Source organism: Halyomorpha halys, unplaced genomic scaffold (genome assembly GCF_000696795.3).
Source record: "Halyomorpha halys isolate HHAL.00 unplaced genomic scaffold, Hhal_1.1 Scaffold12.1, whole genome shotgun sequence".
NCBI classification, from domain to species: Eukaryota; Metazoa; Arthropoda; class Insecta; order Hemiptera; family Pentatomidae; genus Halyomorpha; species Halyomorpha halys.
In genome coordinates, this window is record NW_027109908.1 from 1,580,383 (window position 1) to 1,587,937 (window position 7,555).

General features: G+C 31.0%; 1 protein-coding gene across 3 annotated transcripts in view; it reads left to right on the forward strand.

The window, feature by feature from the left end:
- LOC106679129 (ankyrin repeat domain-containing protein 50) overlaps positions 1-7,555 on the forward strand; it is a 230,589-nt gene that overhangs the window by 60,772 nt on the left and 162,262 nt on the right. For all 3 annotated transcript variants that reach the window (XM_014418098.3, XM_024358971.2, XM_014418099.3), the window contains one exon: positions 4,090-4,121. The gene's annotated coding sequence lies outside the window, so the exon portion shown is untranslated. The remainder of the gene's footprint in view (positions 1-4,089; positions 4,122-7,555) is intronic.

A 7,555-nucleotide genomic window follows, 5' to 3' on the forward strand; every position in this document is an offset into this window, starting at 1 on the left:
ACCTTTTCGGTACGAACTGCAGGACCCCGACCCATTGGAGTTCATCACTTCATCATTTACAAAAAATTTGTAATTAGCAATTTTTTTTCTTATTGTAATTTTCGTCAAAAGAAGTTTTTTTTTGTTATTATTTTTCTTAATTGGGTCCTATATTATTTAGAAGGTTTCTCTTTGTTTTTAATTTAATTTATGTATTTGATCTAATTTAATTTACGAATAAATGTTTTATCCGAGCCAGTGTTTTTTTTTTTTTTTTAGTTAAGCTTTCCGACAAGGAGACCATGTCGAATTGAGGTGGCTTAACACCAGTTGTAATCACCACTTAATCAACCATTATTATTTATCGATGTTTTTATCCAAAGATCTTTAGGTCAGTTTAATTTTGTAGTGTTCTATATCCAATTAGTATCTTTTAATTTTTTTTTTATTACATTTTGTTTTTTGTCTCAATATATTTTTTTATTATAAAGAAGTATTCTTATGTATTTTTTTCTGTTTTATCAAGCATATTATCATTTATCAGTTTTCTGTTGTTTTTTATCTTTTATATTTTCTATATTATTTATTTTTATATTAAATACTGTTTCACTTTATTCTTTTATTTTATCAATCATATTATTAGTGTATGTTCACAATGTTGTAAATAATTATATTGGAATTCTTCCAATGGTCAGATTCTCCGATCAAATCCTGAGCGTCTGTGGCTAGAGCCCTCTCTCACCCTCCACTGGCTTTCAATACCAGTGACGCGGTTGAGAGAGATGCGCTGGGATCTCCGAAATCTTTTCTCCACAAGTGGGGGGAGTATTATCTTTTTATTTTTTATTTTTGCTTCTATTTCTCAATTTGTTATCACTTAATTTATATATATGTAAATATAGTCTGGATGAGCTCTATGATTCCTATTCACCATTATCAATAAGTATAAGACATAATTTAATATTAAACTATAAAATTAATAAATAGTATATTTACCATTTGTGTTATTTTTCCAGTATTTGAACAATTCTTCCATTTATAAAATACATTTTTGCTATTTTGTGTTTCTCTTTTGACTGCTACTCTGGATATCTTCCTACAATTAATTTCATATGAGCAAATATTATCTTCTAATAAAAGAAAAATATGAATATGAATTAGAATTATTACATTTATTCCGAACAATTTATTACACGGTTATGTGAAGACGGCAAACGAAATCGAAAGCCCTATCAGGTGCGTGTGACTCATTAGTATTGGCAACTCGCCGTTGCCAAACGTGTTTTCTAATTGTAGAAAGGGTCACAGGTTGCCATTTCGTGACCGTGTTAGTCATAGCTGTTAGTGAGCAGTAGTCCCGTGTAATTGGTTGAACATAGAAAATAATTAGTTAATAGCATAATATTAACTAATTAATGTACTTGCGAAATAATCCGGTGCGTAAAATGGTAGTCACAATGTAAAATGTTCGACTCTGTTCAAAATTTGAAGCACTCATACGGTGTTAGTAATGGAAAGTTCCGAGAACTCCGAATCTGTCATGGGAAACTCAATTTCTTGGTGGGCCCACGGAATGAAAACTTGACCTCCTCAGTCGGTTTAAAATAGGTTCCTTGAAATGAATTAGGTTGAAGGTAGAAACAAATATATGTATGTTTAAAAATCGACCTATTAGTTTTGGATGGGAGCTGCAAACGTATAGATTATTTTAATTGAAGAAGATAGGAGGGGGTAGAGGAGGTGCGGTTAGTAAAAGAAGAAAGTTTTGAATGAAGGGAGCCAGAAATATGTTTAAGAGAGTTGTGGATGAAGTTAGGAAAAAGGGAACTTGACCGGCATTTGTGAAGGAAAATTCGTTGTTCTAAATTATGGGCCAAACGTTTATGAAGAGAACGAAGAGAATTTATTTGGGATTTGAAATTGGGATAAGATGATTTGAGGATCGAGAAAGTTAAATAAGATGGGACTAGAATGGGAACATTTAGAACAGTTACCGATAAGATGGAAGATGTAGTAGTCTGGGCAGGAGAACCATTGATGAAAGAAGACATTGTGTCTGATGAGAAGTAACAGGTTGAGTTGAGTAAGTCTGAAGAGAAGAAGAGGGCTGAGTTGAAGAATTCGGTTGAGAAAGGCCCTGTAGAGTTGTAGCATTGTGGTGTGAAGTGGTGAATAAGGCTGAGGTTGACGATATCTAGATAGGTTGTATCTTCTGGTGTAGTGACGTGTATGTCGATGGTTGTTATCACGTCGTTGGCCCCCTGTTACTGGATTCATAATGAGGGGATTAATAGTTGGCCGTAAATTAATAATTGGAGAAGATTGTTGACCGCACCATCTCCTCCAATTAATAATCTTCGGTCTACTATCTACTCCTCATATAGATTATTTTAATTAGATTTTTAGTTTGTTAAACAACGTGCTAAGACACGCGCAATACGTCTTAAAACGTAAAACCTCAAATTTAATCCAAATGTTAAATAAAAAATAAAAACAAGTACAAACCCATCTCGAAAAACACTGCCTAGATAATAAATCGTGTGAACGGCGTTTTTCGGCCAAATTTTGGAGGAAAAAAGTGACTATTGGAAATCATAGGTTCCATCTCGAAATATATTACTTGTACTCCATGGTTAGTAGAAAGTTTCCTGTATATATTTTGTTTCTTCTTTACCGTCGTTCTACACTTTAAAAAAAATTGGGAGTAAATTGATTTTTTGACGCTAGAGACATGAAACGGGAATTTTGGGGAAGACAAAACTGGCTTAATTAGCCCGGTACTGCCGGCATTGAGTGATTAACTCCCATTGAGTTACTTCTCTGACCTCCTACTCTCCTGTTACAATATTGAGAATTTACCTGCTAGAATTGACTTAGGAAATGGCTGTTCTAATCTAATTTTTATTTTTATTATTATTGAGCTAATATTTTTTGTTTTAAGGTAGTTTGATTTTATCATTATTAATCTTAATTATTATTATCATTATTAAGTATAGCTAATATATAATATAATGTATTATATATAATATAGTAATATAACAGGGAACGTATGAACGTGAATATTATCAATACAATTCCAGCCCCAAGACTGCCACTTTTTGTTTTACAACTTTTCAAAAAAAGACATTAAAAAATGATAATATAGTATATTAAAACGGACATGACGGCCATGCGAGTTGGGGCGTAAGTGCCAGTACGCTCGGTTCGGAACTTTGTGGGTTCGATTCACACCTGGGCCAGTAAATATATATATTCCGGTGGTCCCGAAAAATGAATCTAGTATGATATGAATCCCGAATGGGTTAATGGGGGGTAAAGGACCAGGAGGCCTACTTGCCGGACTTCTTCCCCTACCAAATACCAATACCAATAGTATAATAAAATGTTTCTCTTCGATAAGACAAATACCATCGTTTACATTCCGAAGTATTTTAATTTATTTACCGAAAAATTATATTTATTTATAGAAGAATTATATTTATTTATAGTAAAATTATAGCTAAGCAGCTGCGTACTAGCGTCAGAGCTGTCTTCTCAAAATTGATTGCATTTCGCCAAATATAAAATTTATAAATAGTAGCACTCATTAATACTGAAAATATAAAATTTAAATTTTGGAATATACATAAAAAATATTTAATGGATCATTAAATGTTTACTATGCTATTAGTAACAAAATACTGTTCGCATATTGTGGTATGCAGTGTTTGTAACATTCGAAGGCCCAATAATAGCATAAAGAGCCGTTTATACGGTGACAGTTTTCAAGCATAATTATAAATAATAAATTATGCCTTGTTTATTTTTATTTTAGTGTTATTTTTTATTTTAAGAGAAATGAAATCTATTAGGCATGAGAACTCACAAAACCTGTTTAAAGAAAATGGATAACATTACTTTAGCAAGTAAATGTTTTACACACTTAGCAGGTTAGCACAGAGGTGTCGTTTAGCAAGGTAAAACCTTTAACATTAGCGTAAGTTGCTTGAATATCCCTATATATCTACTTTTTTTGCCAATTATATTTTTAATTGAACCTATTAGTTTATAGTTATTTAAATTTTAAGTTTTTGTTGAATTATCACTAATATATTTGTTTTTAATTTACAGATTAAGCTAAGCTGAGCTACTATGAAACAAAGGTAATTACTACGATATTATATGTATCTTTTGTTATCTTGTTGCATACTAGTATTAATTATAATAAATAACATCTATAAAGTCCGAACACTGTTGATGAATAACTTTATATGCCCAACGTTTTCGGGCAATCTGTTTATCATCAAGGACAGTCTTGAACTATAATTTCACAACCTCTCATCAACCGTTAAAAATTTGCAGGCTATTTGCTAAGGTCTAATATATTATAGTTAAAGTTAACCAAGTCTCGGCGGGCTTTTGCTTCAGTATCTCTTACTCTCTCGGCTTGGCTTAGCTGGTCCACGGCTTTGGATGTCTTCTGCTGAATCTTAACCTCTGTCCTGCAGCTTTGGAACTGTCTGCCTGTTCTAACCCTTGGTGTGACTACTCTCGACATGTACTCTTCGAACTCTTTCCCCAGAATGATCTTTTGTTTTCTCCTTGATGGTATTATTTACTCTCTTCTTTCTTTCTAGCCATTTCAATGGCTGATTAATTTTCGGGGGAGGAAACTTCAACTGTAACATAGAAAAAATCAGCCTTTTTTTCCAAAGGCTCACTTGTGATGAACAGTGGATTGTATTTGGTAACAAGCGTCCCCCAGGTTACTGGTTAAAAAGACTTGCAGCACAACTGAATATTAATGTATAGAATGTTCTCGGCACTTAAAGATTATTGGTAAAGTGATAAAGGTCCTTCATGAACACTAGGAGCGGCAGCAGCTGAAGTGCTATGAGATGTTCGTTTCACTACTTATTAGGCGAAAGCACGAGCCTTTCCTAGGTAGGATAATCACGTTTGATGAAAAGTGGATTGCATATAACACACATGAGCACATGCCAAACTAAATTTTCATAAAAAATATATATATATGTTTCGGTTTGGTGGTCTATGTTAGCAATAATTTCTCTTTTTTTTTTCAGTAGTGAAACTATCACATCCACATCGTACTGCTCTGATATTGACATAATGCACCAAACAAAAAACATAGTGCATTGATTAATTAGATAGGACCGATAAATTGTTGCTCCTACAGGTTAACGCCATACCTCATGTTTCGAGTCAAGAAACTAAAAGAGCTCTGTTACGAAGTCCTTCCACGCTTATTTTCCGGACCTATCTCTAACAGATTTCCATTTAAACAACTTTCTTAAGATAAAATTTTTGAAAATGATTTTAGGTCAAAAATGCGATTTTTTTTTTTTTACTATTCTGAATTTTTCAGTTTTGGGATTGAAAAATTAATAACGCGTTAGGGGTAATATATAAAAAATTAGGGTAAATATTTTGAATTAAATATTTTTATTTCACATTTTTTTTAAAATTGATAATGTTTCCTGTGAAAACTGAAATTTTATATGAAACGATCCGATTTTTTTTTTCAATAACCTCTATTTATCAATTTCATTTATGGTTTTTAGCATGAATATATATTCTGGTCCTGCACTGTTTCCTTCTTCTGTAGTGGCCTACATTTTGAGGAGTTTTTGACTTGTATTTTTGTTGTAGTGGGCGTTCTAAATCGAAACGATCCGATACAACCTCTTCGGCTTTTCATGTTACTGTACATTATTATTTTTAATGAGAATATTGCCGTTTAACTATTATTTAATTGTTAATTAATTATAGTTTGGCGCTTGGAACGCTACGTGATTGGTAACATTATATAACCTTGCTACCTAATAGCCCGATATATTTATGAGCTCTGACTCACAAGTGAGTTCATTCATGATCTTGAATGCCAACTTGGCTAAGGTTGGCCTAAAGGTTGCCAAGTATACCAGTAGTTCCGTATGTGTCCGTCCAAATCTCTGGCATGGGAAAAATTCCTTTATTTTAATATAAGATCTGGACTTTGTCGAGTGTTTCTGTCATTTATCATTACTTTTAATGTTATTTTTGATAAATTAGTTTATTATATCATTAAAAAAATAACTAGTGGAAATTCATAAATTATTTATAATATTAATCTAAAATTTGAGGTTCACCTAGCCTCCTAAATTGGGTAAAAATCTTGCCGTAAAGCGTGATTCTGACCTTGCACAATCGTTGCTCTAGTAACAGTACTTCCTTACAAAGTACTGAACTTCTGACCCTTCGTGGATTCTAGTGGTACAGATTATAATATAATTTTTTTAATTATTGTAAAAAAAATTAATGAAAAATTATCAATTAAATTTAAATTTTATTTTTGATTGTAATATTTTTGCTCATTTTCAAACTAATCACTTTTCACCCTAGTCTATTAAATTTATAAATCTCCCAAATAATTTAAAAATACATTTGTTATGTACGTTAAAATATTTTTTTGTTTTTGATCTATAATATTCATAAAATAAATAATTTAAAATTATGCTAGTAATGTTTTATTCACAATTTATTTTATAAACTAAATTATTCACCTTGTTAAATTGATTAGAAATAATTCTTAACATTAACTATGTAACCATTCACTATCATGTTCATCTATTAGTGTATTGGTATCCATGATTTGTTAAATATAAAAAAGTTTTAACTTGCTAAATGTTATAAATATTGAATTGTAAGCCACCCAATTAAAGTCTATAAATATGTTATATTGTATGCATAGGAGCTCCTAGCAAATTTTTCGGGTCACTTGTTTTGTAACCTCATTATCTTAAGGAGGTCATAAAAGCTCCAATAGCTTCCTTATACCGTATTTCCTCCAACTCACTTTTTCCTTGTTTCCTATTTTTTTTTCTTTTTATTCATTGCTTTATTACAGTTTGAAAACGTCCAAAAAAAAAATAAAATAAATCAAACATGAACCCACAGCAACTAACATATCTAAACGACTGCAGACAAACTGGTGTGGAACTCTATTTTGTATCCTGTAGCATACCTATTAATAGACTCTGAACCATATTAAATGTTTAATATTTAACATGATAAAAGAATATATAATCTTTACACTTTCATCAGACTGGTTATTATTCTTTAAATAAATACATTTTATTCAATTTTAGTCTCAAAATAATTTATATTTCTTTATAAGTTCCATGTCTCGGCCTAGTGTTTTAATGTCTCATAGATTAATTGTGGACTGAAATTAATGACCTGGGCAGAATAACCTGCATAAAGTTTGTTTTTTTTTTAATTGATGTGGTTTTAAAATTTCATTAAGGCATAATAATTTATAAGTATTAACAAACAAATTGTCGTTTGTTTAAAATTGTTAAAAATCGTATGTATAATAAAAGCTGTTTGTGACAGATTGTCCTAGGCCGAAACGTTGGCCAGAAATATAAATTGTTTTGAGACTAAATTTTATTTATTTAAATAATGCTAAAAGAAGGTAATATTTTTTATTTTTCAAGTATTTTACTACCACAATTGAATGTAGCCTATTAAACAATGGTAGAGGCGAAATTTTTCTAAAACGATGCACTTATATTTTTTATTTTTATTTTTAATA